We start from the raw sequence: 23232 nt of genomic DNA, 5'->3' as shown, positions 1-23232 counted from the left end.
CTTCCGGTGGGGACATTCCACAGTTTGAGTCCCAGTGCTATGTCACCATTCAGAGAAATGGCAGAAAATCCCAGGATTAAGGTTCTGCATCTGTTAATTCTCTTGGTGCAGTCCTTATCTCTGGAAGGGCCACACCGTCACCATGCTTGACTCACTAGTAACAACCTCTTCCATTTTTAAGATTTCCCTTACAACTCTGAGTATAAAATCTCATGCTGCCATAAATACCTTTTATTGCTTAACTTGTCTTCAAATCATGGCATGAAGAGCCATCAGAGGAGCAGGAATTCATTATTTCAATGAATAACTGGAAGGCCCAGACCTTCACTGAACATCACTGTAAGAGAAGGGCAGAGGACTTGGAGTTTTTCCATGCCCATCCCCCAGTGTGGTCCACCATCTCTCCTGCTCCCTCAAGTAGCAATATCCGCTCCTCTCTCAAGATTCACTCAATATAGCACCTTTCTGAATCCAATCCATGTTCTCCTGGGCAGGACCAGATGTCTTCTTTGTTGGAGGTCCTCTTTCTCTGTCTCAGAAATCCTGAGAGTGAGTAGGGAGTCCAAGGTCATGAGTCCAGCCCTTCAAGGTCATCCTGTGACCTAACCTGCCATCTTTGTGTTTCCCTTGTCCCAAAGTAGACCTGGCCACCTTGGTAGACCTCGCTGTATGTGTGTGGGTGTGTACAAGCACATACACGTATGTGTGGTTCTTTTTAAGAGACCTGAGCACAGTGCCTGAAGACCTTCCCACACTATCAGAAGGTTAGGAGAAAGGTATAGGTTGGGGCCATGCTTCTCATAAAAGTGCTATCTGTTTATAAGCATATGATTGGTTGCCACTTGGATGGGAAGTTACTTCGTTCCTCCTGTCCCATGAAAGTGGCTGAAAGTTCCTTGCCTGACACCTGACCTGCTGCCAAGCTCTCTTGGGTCTCCCAAGTTTTGTGATGATAGGTCCATGTGCCAGGTCACCCTTGTTAATTCCCTAACATTTCAAACAGGAATGCACCCCAGGTCATACTTCCTTTCAAAACATGTGTCACCCTAATCATACGGAACACTGGAGGACACCAGGTTTGATCACATTTTTATATCCAAGCTCTGATTTTAAATCCGAACTAAGGAATCACTAATGTATGGAAACTTGAGGACCCTCAATATCACTTTTTCCCTTCTTTGTAATTTGACCTTTAGTCTCTTCCACTTTTTTTTCCCTCTAAACCTTGAAAGATCTTCTAAGTTCATGTTAACTTAATTTAGTATGTTTAATAACTATATGCTGCTTTTCTCTTTTGTGGGGGAAGAAAGCTTCTGAGTGTCCCAAGCTCATTGTCCTATGTTTAGGGTCTTCTCCACCACTTTGTTTCTCACAATAGAAGCCAATAAGCCGTGCAGGTAGGGCACAAGCAGGTGGTCAGGGCTTGGTCACTCACACCCACAATCTGTAGACTTTCAGTTGGAAGTTGGCCACCCAAAGAAGCAGAAACAGAGGAAAATTTCTTTTGATGATGGTGGGGGTGGTGTGAACGCAGAATTCAGAAGCCAGTGGCCCATTCAGAGTAGCAGGGGCATCCCCCATTACACACCTATTTCTGTGGCACAATAGTGACTGTAGTTCTCTCAGTGAAGCCACCATCTATCCACATACAACGCCAAGCCTGAGTCTCTAGAGCTCTCAGGGATCCTGTCAGCTACCCAATATTCTTTCAGTGAATTTCTTTTCCTGGTCATATCACTCAGAGTCTATTTCTGTCATATGCAACAAAGAGCCCCAGTCATGAACCTGCTACTGCTTTCTCTTCCTGCCTCCCTCAACAAAAAACCCCTTCTGTCCATTGTTGGCACAGCCTTTCATGATCTGCTCCATCTCCCCTGAGGCAGCACATATATCCTCAGCATCCCCTCTGAGGTCCCACCATACCCAGACATATCTCACATTACACCAAATTAGGAGCATTTACCTGTCTGTTTTGTTGCCAGAAGTATCACCCAAGTCATTGATAGAGAAGGGATGATACCTTCTACCCCATGCCCACCCACAAACTCAACCTGTCCTGCAAGACTTTTCTCTGTGGAACTGAACTGGGGGCAGCTGGGCATTTGTGTCAAGGTTGGTAGAATTATCTGTACTTTATAGCAACCCAAAGAGAAACAGAAGTGGCTTGGCTTACAGACCTGAGAACTCTGCTCAGAGTTCTCAAATGAGTCCAGCTTTCTCACAACCCAACAGTATTCAAGCCAAGAGTCCCAAGAGATCCTCTTATCGTATTTTTGGGCAAAGTGAGACCCACCGGGAAAGTGGTTTATTCTGAGTCACATGTCAAGATAGCAGCTGCTGATTTTAGATCTCTGGAAACCCTCAACTCAGTTAATCAAGCATTTGTCACACCCTATCAACCCACTAAAATCCTTTTCGTCTTCTTCAAGCTCTTCTTTTCCTCCATTAGACAGATCTATCAATTAAGTTCTTTTCTTTCCAGGGACCAAACACATCTCTTTTCATAAAAATAATTTTTTAATTAAAAAATCTTTACTGGGGATGATTACGTGTTTTTCTTTCTTATCAGCCTTTGCTTTTTCTTTTAGGACCTGATCAAAGCTTCAGCTTTTCCAAGGAAGAAGCAAGAATGTATCTTCTAACCCAATATCCTCAAGATTGGGAAGAGTGTCCAGAGTCAGTAAGGGAGGCTTAGCCAATGCAGAAGCCTGGGTATTCCACTAAGCACTGAGCCTCACCAATCTAGAGACCCAGCAAGCATTTGGTTAATCTGATCCACATAGATGGATGGGTTTGATAATTCAAGCTAAGAACCACCTGCTCTGGTTCTAGAACTCTCTGAGGACAATAACTGCTTCTGGTTCTTTAGAGAAATTTCAGGAGAAGCCTGAGGATAAAGAAGGGATGGAATGGAAGGTGCGAATGAAGAGGCAGGCTAAAAGCTCTCAGCTTGTTCTTTTGGCATCTGAAAAGCATGCTACAGCAGTGGTTCTCTGCAAGATAAGAGCTGGGACACAAACGAGAATTTTACGCAGGCAGGGCAGGGACTCCTACATGCTCCTGATGCATAGGCATCCCACCCTCCCAATGAGAACCACCACTCTGTGGTATTGGCCATATCCAAGAGTCAAAATTCTTTATCCTTTTCTTAAACTGTTCATCTCATGAACAGATGAGTCCAGGGTAGAGTGTCCAGGGTTGTGAACCAATTCACTTTCTTAGAACAAGAGTGAAAAGATATCTCCATCCACCCAAATTTGCAGCTGATCTTTCCGATTGCTTTGGAGAGTTTCAGTGGGAAACTAAATGCCTGAATTACTGGTTAATGTATTGTTTGTGTTCCACTTGCTCCCACAAAAGACTCAAAAGAACTTACAATAAAAACACACATGGTAGTTTGGGAAGACTGCAATAAAGATAAGAAAGATATTGGGTATTATGTGGACAAAGAGGATCATTGTTTCATTTACTAAGGAAGAGAGTTGCTTTAATCAGGAGCTTTGAGCTTCCTGAGATGGGGATAAAAGTGAAACCTCGTGGGTCCTTTAGGACCTTATTGATCAAAAAATGTTTTATCAAGGGAGATAAGCTTTAAAAGATCAATAAATGTAGACACAACTGATTCTTTTAAATGTTGGCATATTCTATAGTACGGATGACTCATAATTTATTCAGTCACCTATTGATGGCTTTCAAGTTGTTTCAAGTTTTGCTTATTTTTTCTTTCTGGATCACTTGAGTAATACTTCAATATCTACAATGCGTTATCAAAAGAGAAAAGCTAGAAGCAGACACATTTATTGACTCCATTTTTAAACAATGGACATAAAAAATTTTACATATATGTATATGTGTTTGTACATGTTTGTTTGGCCTGTAGAAATATGTGAAAGGAAACACCAAGATTGCCAATATTTGCTATCAAGTAGAATTAGGTTCGATCATAAGCAACAGAGACTAGAACAACAGGTGATACAAACAAGATAGAAGCTCATTTCTCCATATGACAAAGAAGCCTAGAGCCAGGCAGTCCAGTATAGTGGCTCTACAAAGTCACCAGGGACAGGGCTTCTTCCGGGTCACCACTGCAAAGTGCCATGATATAGCCCTCATCCTCATGGCCTGGCTATTTTCCTCAGGGTCCAAGATGGTTGCTAGAGTCCAGCCATCATATTGACATTCAAGGAAGCAAGAAGGAGGAAAAGTTGTTAGAAAGGCTCGCTTTTAAAGGAGGGCTCTGAGAAGTCCCATGTGACAATTCCACTTACATTTCATTGGCCAGAACTTAGAAAGATGACCATATGATATTGCAAAGGAAGCTAGGAAATGTAGTCTTTTATTTGGGAAGCAATGTACCAGCTAAAAATATGGGGCTTGTTAAACTAAGATGAAGAGTCAGAATGGATACTGAGAAGTCTTCAGCAATCTCTACAATACTTAATAGTTAATTTGAAGTATGAATAAGGAAGTGACATTGTCAGAGAAGGGAGGAATGGAGAGGCAAGCAGGTGGAAATGGTTAAACTTTTTTCTCTATATATGTGTTACTTTGTATTACTTCATTAGTTGTACTGAGTAATATTTTTAAAGTAACTTTGGTAAAGTTTAAAATTTTTTTAATGTTTTAATTTTATATTTTAATTTTTGTTGGTACACACTAGGTGGATATATTTATGGGGTACATGAGATGTTTTGATACAAGCGTGCAATGAATAATAATCACATCATGGAGAATGAGGTATCCTTCACCTCAAGCGCTTATCCTTTGTGCAGCAAACAGTCTAATTATATTATTTTAGATATTTTTAATTGTTCAATTAAGTTATTATTGGACTATGGTCACTTTGTTGTGCTATCAAATACTAGGTCTTACTTATTCTTTCTAATTTTTGTGTCCATTAACCATCCCCACCTCCCCATGCCCCACCACACCTCTACTCTTTCCAACCTCTAGTAACCATCCTTCTACTCTGCATAAGTTCAATTGTTTTGATTTTTAGATCCTACAAATAAGTGAAAATATGCAATGTTTGTCTTTTTGTGCCTGGCTTATTTCACTTAACATAATGATCTCCAGTTACATCCATGTTGTTGCAAATAACAGAATCACATTCTTTTTTATGGCTGAATAGTACTCCACTGTGTAGGAATATGACATTTTCTTTACCCATTCATCTGTTGATGGACTCTTAGGTTGTTTCAAAATCTTGGCTATTGTGAGTAGTGCTGCAACAAATATGGGAGTGCAGATATCTCTTTGATATAATGATTTACTTTCTTTTAGTTATATAGCCAGCAGTGGGATTGCTGAGTCATATGGTAGCTCCATTTCTACATAGTGGTGGTACTAATTTACATTCCCACCAACAGTATGTGAGAGTTCCCTTTTCTCTACATCCTCCGTAGCAGTTGTCTTTTGGATACAAGCCATTTTAACTGGGGTAACATGATATCTCATTGTAGTTTTGATTTGCATTTCTCTGATGATCAATGATGTTGAGCACCTTTTCATGGGCCTGTTTGCCATTTGAAGTATCTATTTGAATCTTTTGTTCATTTTTTATCGCATTATTAGAGTTTTTTTCTTGTAGAGTTGTTTGACCTCCTTATATACTCTGGTTACTAATCCCTTGTCAGATGGGTAGTTTGCAAATATTTTCTCCTATTCTGTGGGTTGTCTCTTCACTTTGTTGATTGTATCCTTTGCAGTGCAAAAGCTTTTAAACTTGATGTGATCCCATTTGTCCATTTTTGCTTTGATTGCCTGTGCTTATGGGGTATTGCTCAAGAAATTTTTGCACAGACCAATGTTCTAGAGAGTTTCCCCCAATGTTTTCCTGTAGTAGTTTCATAGTTTGAAGCATTAGGTATAAGTCATCCGCCAATATTGATTTGACTTCTGTATATGGTGAGACATACGGGGTCTAGTTTCATTCTTCTGCATATGGATATCCATATGTTCCCCAGTATATGTTCTTGCTACCTTTGTTGAAAATGAGTTCACTATAAGCATGTGGATTTGTTTCTGGGTTGTCTATTCTGTTCCATATGGTCCATATGTCTTCTTTTATGCCAGTACCATGCTGTTTTGGTTACTGTAGCTCTGTAGTATAATTTGAAGTCAGGTAATGTGATTCCTCCAGTTTTGTTCTTTTTGCTTAGGATAATTTTTGCCATTTTGGGTCTTTTGAGGTTTCATATAAATGTTAGGATTGTTTTTCTATTTCTGTGAAGAATGTCATTGGTATTTTGATAGGAATTACATTAAATCTATAGATTGCTTTGGGTAGTTATGGACGTTTTAACAATATTGATTCTTCCAATCCATGAACATGATCTATTTTTCCATATTTTTGGTGTCCTCTTCAATTTCTTTCTCAGTGTTTTATAGTTTTCATTATAGAGATCTTTCATTTCTTTGGTTAAGTTAATTGCTAGATATGTAACTGTATTTGTGACTATTGTAAATGGGATTACTTTTTAAATTTTTTTCAGATTCTTTGCTCTTGGCATATAGAAATGCTACCGATTTTTATGTGTTGATGTTGTATGACACAGCTTTACTGAATGTGTTTATCAGTTCTTTGTGGAGTAAGAATTTTGTGGAGTAAGGTTCTTCCAAATGTAAGATCATATCATCTGCAAACAAGGATAATTTGACTTCTTCCTTTCCAATTTGGATGCCCTTTATTTCTTTCTCTTGTCTAATTGCTCTAGCTAGGGCTTCCATTGCTATGTTGAATAACAGTGGTGAAAGTGGGCATCCTTTGTTGTGTTCCAGATCTTAGAGGAAAAGCTTTCAGTTTTTCCCCATTCAGTGTAATACTAGCTCTGTATTATCATATATGGCTTTTATTATGCTGAGGTATGTTCCTTCTATACCCAGTTTTTTGAGGGTTTTTATCATGAAGCAATATTGAATTTTATCAAATGCTTTTTCAGTATTAATTGACATGATCATATAGTTTTTGTCTTCCATTCTGTTGATGTGATGTATTACATTGACTGCTTTGTGTATGTCGTACCATTCTTGCATCCCAGGGATAAATCTCACTTGGTCATGATGAATGATGTTTTTAATGTATTATTGAATTCGTTTTGCTAGTATTTTGTTGAGGATTTTTGTATCAATATTCATTAGAGATATTTGGCCCACAGTTTTGTTTTTTTTTGTTTTTGTTTTTGTTTTTGTTTTTGTTTTTTTAATGTGCCTTTGTCTGATTTTGCTATTAGGGCAATACTGGCCTTAAAGAATGAGTTTGGAAGCATTCTCTCCCCCTCTATTTGTTGGAATCGTTTGAGTAGGATTGGTATTATCTGTTCTCTAAATGGTAGAATTCAGTAGTGAAGCCATTGGCTTTTCTTACTGGGAGATTTTGAATTATGGCTTCAATCTCCTTACTTGTTATTGAACTGTTCAGGTTTTGGATTTCTTCATGGTTCCATCTTGGTAGATTACATGTGTCTAGGAATTCATCCATTTGGTGTAAATTTTCCAACCTATTGGCATATAGTTGATCATATGGTTTCAGTTGTAATGCCTCCTTTTTCATCTCTCATTTCATTTATTTGTATCTTCTCTCTTTTTCTCATAGTCTGGCTAAAGGTTTGTCAATTTTGTCTGACTTTCCAAAAATCCACCTTTGTTTCATTAATCTTTTGTACTGTTTTCTTCATTTCAATTTCGCTTATTTCTGTTCTGATCTTTAATATTTCTTTTCTTCTACTAGTTTGGGGTTTGGTTTGCTCTTGCTTTCCTAGTTCTTTAAAATGCATCATTAGGTTGTTTATTTGAAGTTTTTCTTCTTTTTTGATGTAGGCACATAGCTATAAACTTCCCTCTCAGTACTGCTTTTGCTCTATCTTATAGGCTTTTGGTATATTGTGTTTCCTTTATTATCTGCTTTGAGAAATTTTTCAGTTTCCTTCTTAATTGCTTCATTGACCCACTGATCATTCAGGAGTATATTGTTTAATTTCCATGCATTTATGTAGTTTCAAAAATTTCTCTTGCATTTTATTTCTCATTTTATTCCATTATTATCAGGAAGATACTTGATATTATTTCAATTTTTTAAAATGTTTCAAGACTTGTTTTGTGACCTAACACATGATCTGCCCTTGAGAATGATCCATGTGCTGAGGAAAAGATGTGTATTCCACCATCATTTAATATGTTCTGTAACATATTATCTGCAGTATAGAAGATGTTCTATGGTGCAGATTAAGTCTGATGTTTCTTTATCAATTTTCTATCTGGATGATCTGTCCAATGCTGAAAATGGGGTGTTGAAGTCTTCAGTTCTTATTGTATTGGAGTCAATCTCTCTCTTTAGCTCTAATGACATTTGTTTTATATATCTGAGTGCTCCAGTGTTGGGTGTATATATATTTACAATTGCTATTTCCTCTTTCTGAATGGGCCCCTTTATCATTATATAGAGATGTTTTTTGGCTCTTCCTGTGATTTTTGTCTTGAAATCTGTTTTGTCTGATGTGAGTATAGCTACTCCTGCCCTTTTTTGGTTTCTATTGGCATGGAATATCTTTTTCCATCCCTTTATTTTCAGTCTAAGTGTGTGTTTATAGGTGAAGTGTGTTTTTGTAGGCAACAGATCAATAGATCTATTTTTCAATCAATTCAGCCATTCTATGTCTTTTGGTTAAAAACATTTTAATAAGCCTGATAGGGACAGTTTTTCCATAGATCTTTATATAGAACTCATGGAACAGCTTGATAAGCCAACAGCTTCACCAGGCTTAAAAAGACAGGAAAGTTAAAAATGAAGGGCTGAAATCCTTTTAGGATCCTCATGGGAACCTTCCATTGAGGCACAAATGCAGGTGGAGAGGCTGGTTATGAAAGGAGCTGAAGTTTAGAGCAGAACTGAGTGTAGGGAGGGAAACACTGGCTACTCAGAATCTGAACTCAAAACTTCTTGGGAACCATTTGTCTTTCCTCACCTATAGGTCCCAAGAAGATGAGCAGGGCAGGACAAGTCCTTTAAGACAAACTGGAAAATGTGGGGCTTGGAAATGTTATGATACCAGGTTCAGAGTCCATCACCAAACTCACTGGTGTCCCAGAGAAAGCAAGTCAAATGGACATGTTTGACCCAACTCCCCATTTTACAACTGAGAACAGTCTAGAGAATGAAGGGTTTCACCCAAAGGCCCTGGCTATTGGTAGCAGAACCTATATTAGAACTCAGACAACTTGATTCGCAGGCAGCACTCTCCTCCCTGCTCTGCTCCACAGCCCCTTTCCCTCACAACAATCCCCAAGAACATTTCCATGGAGAGAAGCAAGAACATTCATTCTTGGGTTCTTGTTCTGAAAACTGTGACTTCCCCATGGGTGCTAGGAGTCCAAAGTGGAACCAAAGGCTAACTGGTGTTCTCCTACTGGTTCCCATTCAGGTGCTCCACTCCCCAAAAGATAATAGAGTATGTGGTAACCTGGGGTTCCAGAAACAACCCTTTATTAATTTCCTAGGGCAGCTGTAACAAAATACCACAAATTAAATATGTCAAAGCCATCAATTTTCTCACTGTTCTGTGGGCTCAAAGCCTGAGATCAAGATGTCAGCTGGGCTGTGCTCCCTCTGAGACACTGGGTAGAATCCTTTCCTAGCTTCTGGTGGTGGCGGCCAATGCTTGGCACCTCTATACTTTGCAGCTGTGTCATTCCAGCCTCTGCCTCTCTTGTCACATGGGGCTCTCTCCCTGCATGTCTCTCTTCTCCTCTTTTATAAGGACCCTAGTCATGTTGAATTAAGGACCTGCCCCACTCTAGTAGGACCTCATCCTAATTTACATCTTAATTACATCCTACAAAGATCCTAGTTCCAAATATGGTCACATTTAGAGGTACCAAGTTTACAAATTCCATATATCTTTTGTTGGGGCCATAACATAACCCAGATCAGCCTCCTTTAGGTTCTTCCCTAAAAACTTTCTGGGCCCACAGCATCTCAGTCAGTCAGGGCCACTGTATTAGTTCATTCTCACACTGCTAATAAGGACATACCTGAGACTCAGTAATTTATAAAGTAAGGAGGTTTAATTGACTCACAGTTGAGCATGGCTGGAGAAGCCTCAGGAAACTTAAAATCATGGTAGAAGGGGAAGCAAACACATCCTTCTTCACATGATGGCAGCAAGGAGAAGTGCCAAGCAAAAGGTGGAAAAGCCCCTTGTAAAACCATCAGATCTTGGCCAGGTATGGTGGCTCACACCTGTAATCCCAGCACTTTGGGAGGCTGAGGTGGGCGGATCACAAGGTCAGGAGATTGAGACCATTCTGGCTAACACGGTGAAACCCCGTCTTTACCAAAAATATTAAAAAATAGCCAGGCATGGTGGTGGGCGCCTATAGACCTGGCTATTTGGGAGGCTGAGGCAGGAGAATGGCATGAACTGAGGAGGCGGAACTTGCAGTGAGCCAAGACCATGCCACTGCACTCCAGACTGGGCGATAGAGTGAGACTCCGTCAAAAAAAAACAAAAAACAAAAAACAAAAAACCATCAGATCTCTTGAGAACTTACTCACTATCACAAGAACAGCAGCATGGGAGTAATCACCCTTATGAGTCAACTGCCTCCCACTGGATTCCTCTCATGACATGTGGGGAGTAAGGGAACTACAATTCAAAATGAGATTTGAGTGGAGACACAGCCAAACCATATCAGCCACCAAAAAGATCACACTTGAAAGGAGTCCACTGTGGACATAATTATAAACAGAAATACTTAGAATTTTAATGTTAATAATGAAAAAAAGAAAGGTAGCATGCTCCAAGATGTGCCCTAATCCCAAGCGTGGACCACCAGGGCAGTCACCCAGGGGTGGACCTGACCTCTTCCTCAAGGTTGTCAAAGAAACACCAACAGCCTTGTCAGGGTGGACAGGATCCTTCCTGCAGGCAGAGGCAGGACAGGGACAGTGTCTCCTTGCTGTGAACAGAGTCCCTCTAGCTGTCTTGGTACAGAGGATGGAACTTCCCAGCCCTGGCAACCCTGAGGGGTGAGGAAGAGGATGAGGCCAGATCAAGGAGTGAGGGAATTCCCCCAAGTACCACAGCATATAAGTTTATGGGCTAGAGTGGGAACTCTCATGCCCTGAGCTCTTGAGCAGTTGCCAGACTAAACACAGCACGGGCTGTACTCCTAGTCAACCACATGCCTTTCCCCAGCCATGGGCCTCAGTTTCCTTGCATTCCAACTAGAGGAGTTTGGTCTCTAAAGTCCCTTCCCAATTCAGTAGTTCTGAGCTCAGAGTAAGAGCAGGAGTCTCCTAGGGGGATGTCTCCAGTGAGTTTTGCTGGAAGCAGAGATAGAGAGGGGGATTCAGGTGCATGGGAAGGAGAGAAGCAGGACAGAAAGGGAAGGGGCCAAACACATCTGGTCTCAATAAATCTAGCTGTGGCTTGAGCCTAAGGGGTCTTTGGAACATAAATCCCACCACAGAGTCAATTAAGGGCTTTGTAGCCCTTTAATATCAGTAAGTTGGTCTCTGTGGGCTGCCGTAGATGACGGTGTGCATACCTCCCGGGTGAGGTGGCCCGAGGGTAATTCTCTAGAAAAAGGGGGCTGCTATGAGTCATTTCAGCCCCTCACAGTAGCTAGGAGAGGGGAGAACCCCAGCCATCATTGCCAGGGAAATGCAAACATCAATTACCTCAGGCCTCTACCCAGAAGAGACTTGCTGAGAACATAAGAGAGATCCTGCTTTCTGTAAAGCCCTCCCCATTCACTCAACTTATATTATGGAGCCCCTGCTGCCTGCTAGGCACTGTTCTGGGTGTTGGAATATAATACCTGGCTTCCCTGAAATCACAACAAACAGTCTGGTTATGGTACTTCTCTCAAGAACAGCTGGATTCCTGCTCCAGTTAGACCCTGCGCCCAGAGGAGCTAACCATCAGCTGTGCTGGGAAGCATCTACAAGGCTGGGGAGGATGAGAGGAGGGAGCAGCTCAGGTTTGCACATGTTGGGTCGTGAAATGCCTGCAGCACATTCAAGCAGAGAGGCAGTCGCCACACTGGTACAATTTGGAGGCAAGTCTGGCTCCCCTCTCCAGGAGTTTCTGGCCAGGAAGCCTGCTGTGCAGCCAAATGTAGCCTCCATATGTTTGAGCAAATTCCACTTGGCAGGTGGAGAGGGAACATTTGCTGGGCAGGCAGTCCTTTGCCTTCAAAGCCTCATGTGCCTCCCCTCTCACCTTTTAGCTTGCATCTCTATTCATCTCTGCTGCCCCTACCACAATGGGAGCTTCTCCAAAGGGCCTCAGTGCTCACATTTGGCCAGCCTAGGACCAGCTTTCATGCCCCTAGAGGTTGGAGAGGAGGTGGTGTGTGGTGGGGACTGTGAGCCTCAGAAGCAGGGCCAGATCTGGGTCCTGCCAGGAGGTCCACGTCCAGCAGTGGCGGGGGTGGGGACCACAACGGATGGGGACTACAGCCCTGTGAAGCCAGAAGGAAGTTAAAACAGGTTGTTTAATGTTCCTTTTTCAAAGTTCAAAGTTATTCCTCATCATAGAATGATAAAGGGGATGCTTTGAGAAGCAGAGAAGGTGGCCTAGAGTCAGCATCATGTTAGTGAGAGGTGGACAGGCTTGGGGGACTGGAAAGGATGTCCCTTATAAAGCACCCACTAGCATGAAAATAAGATGCCCTTGCTGGGAAAACGAGATGCTATCTAGTGGGTTCATGTGTAGCAACAATTTTAATTGCAAATTGAATGTGTGGATGGCTCTAAGCCAAAGTATCAACTTCAGCCAACTATCACAAGCTCTCAGCTCTGTCTCTTTCTCCCCAGCTCTCCCTCTTTCTATATACACAGACACACATATGTAAAATGTATGTGTATATGTGTGTGTATATACGCAACCACACACACATACATATATGTGTATATGTGTATTTTTTTTCTCTACGATATGGAGAAGATGACTTTCCATCTTGCAGAGAAAGACCCAACAGCAAGACTTCTATATGGTCACTGGTGCATATTTTAAAATTGTTTTGTCATCCCAGGGAAAAACAAAAGACAAGACAGAAAAAGGATATGGTATTGGCCCCTGAATGAACATTTATTGGGCACCTAACGTGTTCCAGGCACTATGCCAAGCCCTTTCCTGGCATGATCTCGGTCCCTCAACCCCCTGATATGAGGCTTATTTGCATCCTCCTTTTACAGACACAGAAACTGGAGCACTGAGAAGGGGGCGAACTTGTCTGAGATCACACAGCCAATACCTGTGAGATTCCAGAACCCAGTCTCTAACCACTTTATTACGGACACAGATTCCAATATAGCCCTGCCTCATATAAACAGTCTTCAAGAGTGTGTCAAAAAACAACTTTTACAAATGAAGTCCAGGGATAAGTAGAAGAGAAGGGCTGGGCAGAGAGGGAGTAAGGATGGAGTGAGGATGGAGAGAAAAAATGACCCTCGAAAAATGAAGCCAAGCTGAGGGACTGCATTCAGCCAGACGGCTAAGCTCTAAGCTTCCTGGGAATGGCTGCAAACAAGGATAGGCAGGGAGTGACCCGCCCTCACCTAATAAGAGCGTCGTAATCTGATCAGTCACAAAAGAGACTTTCCCAGCCCCAGTTCCGGGGAATCCATGGATTTGTCCTGGAGTCTTCCTTATTTAAGGAGCATGATTCAGAGCCATTGTTGTTGAGGAGGAGGAAGAGAGTAATGATGCTTGTTATGGCTGGTGTCTTAGCCCGTTTGGGCTGCTATAACAAATTACTATAGACTGGGTGGATTAAACAACAACCATTTATTTCTCACAGTTTTTGAGGCTAGGAAGTCCAAGACCAAGGTGTCAGCAGATCTGGTGTCTGACCTACTTCTTGGTTTGCAAAAGGCCATCTTCTCATTGTATATTGTCATGGCAGAGAGCAGAGAGGGAGAGCAAGCTCTCATGTCTTTTCTGGGGAAAAGGGAACTAATTTTATTCCTAAGGGCTCTACCTTCATGACTTAATAGCCCCAACAGCCGAGCCTCCTAAAACCATTACATTGGGGGTTAGGATGTCAACATATGAATTCGGAGGAGACACAAGCAGTCCATAATATTTGGTGCCTGAGGCTGCAATTCATGAGCACTCCGTGGACATACATGTCCATATGTATGTCTTCCATTGGAATAAGACAGCAACTTAACCTTCTCCTACTTCCCTCTGATCTCTCCCACTCTCCCCCTTCTCCAGCCCACACCAACACCCCTGCAATGTTGGTGTGGTCTGGCATTTTAGGTCCACAACATTATGGACTTGTGCTTAGGTCATTACTTATCTAGGCAGTCATAAACTGTACTGGATTATTTCTTCACCTTTACTCCTCCCACATCTCCTTGCTTCCTCCTGGAGATACCTTCTCAGGTTTTTTCAAGAAGGCACTTGACATAGTATGTGTCTGTGACTTTCTATCTCTGGGAATGCCTTTTTTTCTATCCACATTTAAATGACCATTTAGATATATATATGGTTTATATATAGAGAGAGATATACATCTATATATACACATCTGGATATATATACACATCTATATATACACATCTACATATATCTAGATATATATACACACATCTAGAATATATACATATATATGTATAAATGTATATGTATAAATTTATATATGTATAAATGTATATATTCTAGATGTGCTGATATTTTCCTTCCACACTGGAGAGATCACTCCATTGTCTTCCTGCTTTCCAGGTGGCCATTGAGAAGTTTAGTATCTATTTTAAATGAACTCTTTTGCATGGATCTGCATTCTGTCTCTGGAAACTTCTCTGTCTTTGATGTGTTTAAATGTCAATATAATACGTCTAAGGGTGTGTGTGTGTAATTCTCTCCTGATTGGTGCACCATCTACCCATCTAATCAGAGGCCTCAATTATGTCATTAAATCTGGAAAATCCCCAGTCATTAATTCCTCAAATATGTATTCTCTTCCCTCCATAGACTCATTTCCCTCTTTTAGGGAAAAAAAAAAAAAAAAAAAAAAAAGTCAACACTTCTAATTCTAAACTCCATATTGTTTTCTCTCATCTTTTCCCGTCTCCACACCTTTGTGATACCTTCTGTAAGATGAATGACCTACATGTCTGTCTCACCAATTTGTGCTGCTGCAAATATCCTATGTTCTTCAACCCATCCATTGAGTGCTCTATTTTAACAATTCTACTTTTGTCTCTATTACCTCCAATTAGTTTTTTGTTTTGTTTTGTTTTGTTTTTTTTAAGACAGAGTCTCACTTTGTCACCCAGGCTGGAGTGTAGTGGCTCCAGCACGGCTCACTGCAAGCTCCGCCTCCTGGGTTCACGCCATTCTCCTACCTCAGCCTCCCAAGTAGCTGGGACTACAGGTGCCCACCACCACACCAGGCTAATTTTTTGTATTTTTAGTAGAGACGAGGTTTCACCGTGTTAGCCAGGATGGTCTCAATCTCCTGACCTCGTGATCCGCCCACCTCAGCCTCCCAAAGTGCTGGGATTACAGGCGTGAACCACCATGCCTGGTATAGTTTTCTTTATAACTACTTATTCCTACTTCCTGATCTCCCTGAGGATATTTATGATGTTTTTTAAAAATTATTATTCTATTTGTTCCATTATTTCTGCTCCTCCTGCACAAGTTGCTCCTTTTGTTGGGTGTCTTAATAGCACACACACTCCTCTCAGATGTCGCCCTGAGAGTACCTACCCTGCCCACTTTGGGATTGTCAGCTGACAGCTAGGACTGCCACCTGGCTGGGAATGGAGAACACTCACCAATGCTCCTCCAGGGCACCTCTTCAGGGTAGAGTCTGTAGAACACACTCTGGGCTCAACCCTCAGGCGGGTCCACCCAGAGTGGACCACCTTCTGCTGAAATGGATGACTCTCAGGGCTGGGTTGAGGGAGTAAGACGGGCTAAACCACCTGTCATGTTACAGTCCACTGCTTTGCTGTCACTCTAGAATCTCTCTCTGGCAGGATCCCTCCCTGCCCTGTGGGAGAGGGAGCCAGTGGGCAGTCCTCCACCCAGGAAATGTGGGAGAAAAAGGGCACTGCTCGAAAGCCACCCGTGGTCCCAGCCCTGCCACTGTTACCCCACACGGGGACCCTACCACCTTCACTGTCCTAGGGTTTTCTCCTACCGTCTGTGTCGGTTCCTGAAATCCAGACACTTCTTTTTTGTACCTGTGGTATTTCTGGTTTTGGACACGAAAACAGCAGCCCATGCTGGTCCAGAACGCTCCTCCATTTCTGAAACTCCACTCTTATGCGTAAGCATGACCCTGCCCTCCAGGTCCTTCTCAGAGAACACAGCCTTCAACAGCCAGTTGGAGCTGCCCAACCTCCACCCAGGGCCCCCCAGAACAAGAGACATTTATGGAAGCAAGCTGGAATTTTCCCAGGGCTTCTGACATCTTTGAATGAAACCAGTCTCCAGAGAGCTGATCTCGTCCCCAGTTCCCACTCCTTATCCTCCATTGGCCTCCAAAGAATTGCTCTGGGAAGCTACTGCCCACCCCAGCAGTGAACGATACCTCTGAAATCTTATACCTAAGAAATTTCTTTTAGAGTCAAGTACCAAAACCTTTACCCTCCTAAAAACCAGAAATACATTATGTTCTCTCTGATAATAAGAAATGTATGACTGACTCTTTTTCCCTTTCTACTTGGGCTGTTATAAAGTTCAGCCAGAACTGAGGCAAGATTCCAGCACTTACATGGAGACACTGATAGCCTGTGTATTTGAATTTCTTTCCTTCCTATTCCTGACTTCTTATTATCAGGTCCTGTTGGCCTTTCTGCCTATTTTATTTATACCCTGATTGTCAAAAAAAAAAAAATTAAGTTTACTGTTAGAGACCCAAAAATAGGAAAGAAAGAGAAAAAGCAAAAGAGGTGATTGCTTATATTCTTTAGACCTGAATTTTTAACTCTAAGCTATATTTTACAATTTTATTGTATGTGTTTCTTTTGTATGTTAACTCAATTCCACTGTGGAATGAGGCAGAGTATATAAAAATAGACACAAAATAAGAATACATGAAGTCTGTGGAGCATGTCTTTGTGAGTAATCCTATGAAATACCAAGACTTTCCACAGATGGCCATTTATTACATTAAGCCTTAATGAAAGTCACAGTCTACCAATCAGTGGAGTGCCCCTGATTTGCAGCTGATCACAAAGCTTATGTAAGAATAATAATGACACCTACTTTGGCCTATCTGGTGCTTGGGCAGACAGATTTCACAGGAGAGAAGGTGCAATTGTTTACAACATTTGTCCCTACTGAAAACTAGTTTCTTATTCAATGAGGGTGCTCCCAAGCCTTTGTGAGCAAGGTGTGTGCTTGTTAGAGGCAGAATTTGTACTAAGCAGCTCATGCTCTTTTAGCACTGGCTAAAGCAATGGCTGCCTGGAGTACAGGACACCAGTGAGAACATAAACCAGCCCATAGAGGAAAGCCATAACTACATGTGCAATCATGGGGAGTAGCTCTCAAAGCCACATGAGAATTTCAGGCACCAGTTGGAGCTCCGTGATTTTCCTAGGCACAGATACATCAAGATTCCTGGGTGACTCACAGTTGCCCCCTAAAGGCTTGCTTTCTCCGGCAGATTGGCATGGAAAGCACCAATGAGCTGCCTAAAATCATGCTTCATCCCAGACTTTTTTCATTGCTTTCTGGACATGCGAATAGGTGGAGGCCTGTGTGAAGCTGAGCTGGAAACAAATGCCCTTTGAGCACTAGAAAAGTCACTCCTTGAGGAGTTTAAGAGAAACAGGCAGCTTCTCCATGCTGACCATGCAGACTTTCCAGGAACTTTTTCACATGAAATTTCTTTTTCCTCAAGGCTTAGGTTAGGGAAGGCAGCCAGGAAGAGTCCATGGATGCTCAGGCAGGTGTGTAGGGTCTGTGTGTTCTAGGTCCAGATTTGCCCCCGTTCACTGGTCTGAGTCTTTCCTTTCTCTGTGCCTCTCTTTCTCTCATCTGTGAAATGGGGAGTATAACCAATGCATGGAAGGAAGGCTTGAAGACTTGAGGAGAAATGGTGAAAAATTCTACACTTCTCAAAACAGGTCCATATATAAAAATCATTCTCATTGCTTTAAATAAGTGATAGGGGAGATAGAAATAAAGTCCCATGGAAACAGAACTGCACATCAGATTCTGAATTCAGTTCACAAGGAAAACTCCTTCTTATGGGAATTGCTCCATAAACTGGAGAATACTTTTGAAATAAAATCATCCACTCTTTATTGATCTGTTATGTTAGTTGATAATTTGGCATTCTGCTTCTCCTTAAAGAGAGGCAGATGGGTAAGACCCGTAGAGGTTTGTGGAAACAAAGTGCGATGGGTCTGTGTGCTTTGGAGGCTAAGTGTGCTCAGAATCTGGCAGCAAATAGATCTCTTTCTAGCTGAGCCTTAGTTTTCATATCTGTTAAACAGGAATAATATCCACCAAATAAGGTTGTTGTGAGGCCTAAGGGAAATAATGTAAGAAAACACTTCAGACAGCGTCAGACCCATAGTAAATGCTCCACAAATGAGAGCAATAAGTATTCTTGTTAGAGTAGGAAGGCCCCATCACCATTACTCTCTCTGTCTCATTTTCTTTCTCTCTCTCTCTCTCTCTCTCTCACACACACACACACACACACACACACACACACACCCCACAGGGCCAGGACTAGGGAAAGGCAAGCTGAGAATCTAGGGTGCAAATCATTCCCAGGTCTGTGCAAATCCAAGAAGGAGTGCTTAATTAAATTTTGCAATCTAGACACGTGCCCTAGTCTTGACACACACACACACACACACGTCAAATGAGAAAACGGAGAAATTTAAGGAAACTGGATCTCACAGTTTGCACATGGAAACACTGAAGGTTCCCAGTTAGAGCCTCCTCCTCCCTTCTCCCATGCTCCATTCTCCTGGGTCTGAGTGCGGAGATTCAAAGAGAGGGCAACAAAGCCGGATAATGTGAGCTTGTTCCTGCGATCACGCCAATAATTTGCAGAGGAGAGAGACGGTGTCTTCTTGTGCACCGAGAAAGCTTTACCCACCGAAATTCTTCCGCTACCTGTGAATGGACCTTACTTTAGAAACTGACCCCACTGCACTTTCGAGTAGGACTGGTGCCCATCAAAGGCGCACTTATAGGGCCTTCTGGCCAATCACACAAGAGTCCTTTTGATTGGTCTCACTGGTTGTTAAATAGTTTGATATTGACCTGTGCAGAAGAAGGTTTCCAGAGCCCATAGAGGAATGTGATGATTTGCCCTCAATAAGGACAAAAAGCCCAATTCCAATTCAGCAGGTGAAGGTGTCCCTGCCTCTTTACAATGCCTCCTTAGATCATCTGCTCTTGATCTCAAACTCCACAGCCCTAGCTCCAGTGCTCCTCCACTTCTCATCCAGGAGAAGCTATCCATCCAGTTGCCCACCCTTTTGAAAAGCCTGCATTCTTGTGTGCATGGGTGCCACCCATTTTCTCTTCTGCCTTTACAGCTCTGCTTAGCATGGGGCCTGCAGGTCTCATCACTAGCTCCAGACTGAGCCCTGATCCAGGCAGAGGCATGTTAGGAACTCCAGCCCATGAGCTGATGGTATCAGGAATTAGCCTTACTGCTCTGAAGTCAACCAAATACAACCTTCTCTGATCAAAATCATGACTACCCGGTCCCTAGTTAGGTTTCTGCCCTTGCTTACTGAGAATACACCCATTACCAGGCTCCCTCCTCCCCACTGGGCAAGCCCAAGTCCCTAGGCCTTGACCTTGATTTCAGTCTTGGACTGTGCCAACTCCAAACCCGAGGTCTTGCTTTGGCTCCTGCCAAAAGCTGACCCTGAGCAAAGACCAGGGGAGGGTAGTTTGGTTTGGAAGATTATCCAAGGAAGCATAATGAGAGAGTAGGGAAATGAGGCAGGAAGGGAAGTCTAGAAAGCATGGGCTAATGAGCAGGTTACCACTGCAGGCACCTGGAATTCAATCTTGCCAGGAATCCTCAGAGAGACAGTGTAGAACATATCCCTTAAAACTGACCCACCAAGAGGGGAAGAGGCTGAGATATTCGTCCATCAGGGTTAAGGATTAATCTAGGAAGAGTTAATTCTCAGAACTCCTACTCTCTTCATGTGCTGGCAAGTTACTTCTGTGGCCAAGAAAGCCTTCAGGTGGAGAGAGGTGCAGGGGCTCAAGATAAGAAGGCATCAGGGCATAAACAGGGTATCGGGAACCATCAACTGAAGCTACAGTTGACCTCCAGGGTGGCAGAAGTGGTACAGCATCAGAGTTGGCAGCACCTGCTGTCATGAACAAACTTCCTGGAATGATAAAGTGTTTTTCTGGGCTTGGAAGAGCCCTTTCTACCCTGAGCCTTTATAATGTTAAGTTTTCCCCTCCAATGTCTCCTCTACCACCCTGGTCTTGATTTTTCTCATCAAGAGAGAAAGTGAGAAATTGAGAAAGGACGAAGTAAGAAAGTCAGACACAATAGTGGTCTACAGACTTCCCTCCCACATTCCACTTTCATGTCAGGCTTCTGTCTCAGGCTGGGCTCTCCAGAAGATACCCTGAGATGAAGAATTGTATGTGCTAGTCATTTAGTAAGGAAATACTCCCAGGGAGACTTATAAGGCAAAGTCCCTCTTGGGTGGCCTCTGTCTGATCCCATGGGGAGCTCTGGAGTGTAAGTTACATCTCATAGTTTTCCTGACCCAGAGACAAGAGAACTGGGCTCTCATCTTCCTGTACTGATGAATCATTGGCTCAGGGCCACTCCAGAGGGATGTAAATTCCCAGACCTTTCCAGCCTGCCACTAGTGTGGGCAAAGTGAGCTCTACTAGCCCAACCGCGAGTGCTGCCCATTGAAAATAAAAGTGCGCCTAAGCCATGGCAAGGGGATTTGATGGGCCCTGGACGGAACACCAACATTATCTGCTATTAATTGCAGATAAACTTTCATTTTAACAACAGGTTCTGCTGCTTAAAAAAAAGTTTGGATACTGCTGGATTAAATAATCTCAGGGGTTTTTGTTTAACTCTCAGCTGTGAAAGTCTCTAATTCTTCAACATAGAACTGCAGGTCACGTGGTTTTGGGGACCGGGTGCTAAATTATCCCATTAGGACTGAAAATAGTTCCTAAATCACACCCTAAGAATGCCTGAAGCAAAGGCCCAAACATAGCTGGTTGCAGCAATTTCCAGCTCAGAAAGATCTAGTCACAAAAATATAAGAATTACTGAATCTATCCATCAGAGATGACACACAGAAAAGTAGGCTTTGCAGCTGGTCCCCACCCCCACCCCCATCACTCTTTCTCCGGAGATTTTGACTAATAAAAGAAAGTGAGTAGGTGTTGGTTCCCTTGTTGCAAAATTTTATTCATTGGTGGTATATATTTTTATTGCATTTCCATTCAATAATTCCTCAGAATAGCTCTTAAGATATGCAAAAATGAGAAATGAAGATGAAATTATGAGATGTTAAAAGTATCTAGTCCTCTCTCACCTCTCTCACTCTGGGTAAAACTTGGAGGTTGGGGTAAATTTTCTGGATCCTTTAAAGGATAAAATGAGTATGTGGGGAAGTCCTCCAAACCATCAAAATATTTACCTTAAGTTTAAAAATATTTAGTGAGTTCACCATCTCATGCCTGTTTATTCCTAAGGTTATATCACATGATACAGTCATGTTTCCCCAGGAAAAAAAGAGGGACTTCAGAACCTATATTGGAAATATCGTATGTTTTTAGTTCTTTGGAAACATTTCATCACCGGCAAATAGAATGATTTAGAGGAGTTTGTTCATTTTGACTGCACATGAAAAAGTAAGCCTGTTCTTTCTTAATTGCCAATAGGAGATAATACATGAAACATATAATGGAATGTCAAAACAAATTAATTTCCTGCTCCGGCTTGTAAATACAGCACTTTGTGTAAGCAACAGCAAAAACTCATGAAAAGTGAGATCTTCGCGATACTAATTTCACTCACCTATTCAACAGGTCATCCATGTGCCAGCGTTGTCCTGAGTGCTGGGGACATAGCAGTGAACAAATCTCCAAGATGCCTTCAAACCTTGAAATACTCATCCCTTTATTTTCTGAATTTGGCATACATATTGGAAAAATGTTTCCATTTTTAAATCTCTGCCTGCTGCTCTGATAAATAATGTTTTCCCAGGTTCCCAAAAAGAGAATTAATTTGGCGAAACAAATCAGTTGTTGTTTCACACATTGTTATGGTAATAGAGAAATTAGGTTTTTAATTAAAGCTGAGGAAGGATGGAAGAGTAGTAGGCAGATAAGTGCCTCCATGGTTTGATGCAGACATGACAAGTCTCCTTTTTTGCCGTAGTGTCTAAAATTCTGTCCATTAGAGCATCCCGTAAGGCTTCATCCCAAAGTCTGTATAGTTTCTCCATCAAGCAGATAGAAGAAAACCTTCCCTACTCTTGCAAACTCGTTACTGGGTTTAAATAAGATACTGTTGAGGGAAGTGACTTTGTGGAGCTTACAGAGCTTTCCTTATCACAAGACTATAGCTTTTTAGATGGTATTGGCCAGCCCTAAAGAGGCCTAAATAGATTTTGAGCATGGTCTGAGTATAAGGAGGCCATGGAATGCATGATCTCACAGTGAACTCCTTTACCTTGTTCTAGTTCCTGTGCCAAGTCCCCATACCCAGGGTTCAATTCACAGAATGAATGTGCTGGGAACTGAGGGGGTGACTGTTGGTTTAAATCAGTAACAGGCAACTGGCAATCAACCTTGAGACAAGGTATAAGGGACATTCATCCGTTTTGACCATGAATTTTATTAGAGATTTTTTGTGTTGCTTGTTTAGGTTGTTTTGTTTTGTTTTTTAGAAGCAGATGGGGGTTTTATGTTCAGCTCAAGCCCTCCAACAAAAAGGCTGAGCGTGAGCACCTATTTGCAGGCCAGAACTTGGGTATTAGCAGTCGTGGTTCTGCACAGAGTCATCCTCACCTCCTTGAACCATGAGTCTTGCCAAGTGTACTGAGAGGGGCTGGATGTTTATTTCACCCTTCCCGGGTAAGTCACTCCAAGTTTATAGGCAGTCTTCCTTCCCTGTAGCCACACTTGATGTCAGTCTGGTGTTTGCGGGGCGGGGCCTTTCCCACTGCCCTCATTGCAGGCCATTCTTGGATCCATCTCAGCCCAATTCTGGGAGAGCAGTGCAAGA

The 23232-nt window shown here is 42.3% G+C and overlaps 1 long non-coding RNA gene across 1 annotated transcript in view; it reads right to left on the bottom strand.

Annotated features, from left to right (window-relative positions):
- Window positions 1–22121, bottom strand: part of LOC114676327 (uncharacterized) — a 93680-nt gene extending 71559 nt beyond the window's left edge. The window contains exon 1 of the long non-coding RNA XR_003727262.1: window positions 22021–22121. This is a non-coding gene — a long non-coding RNA (uncharacterized LOC114676327). The remainder of the gene's footprint in view (window positions 1–22020) is intronic.
- Window positions 22122–23232: the final 1111 nt, after the last annotated feature.

Source organism: Macaca mulatta, chromosome 2, assembly GCF_049350105.2.
Source record: "Macaca mulatta isolate MMU2019108-1 chromosome 2, T2T-MMU8v2.0, whole genome shotgun sequence".
In the NCBI taxonomy this organism is placed as follows: Eukaryota; Metazoa; Chordata; class Mammalia; order Primates; family Cercopithecidae; genus Macaca; species Macaca mulatta.
The sequence above is the reverse complement of the archived record's forward strand: the minus strand, read 5'-3'. Positions and strand labels throughout refer to the sequence as shown.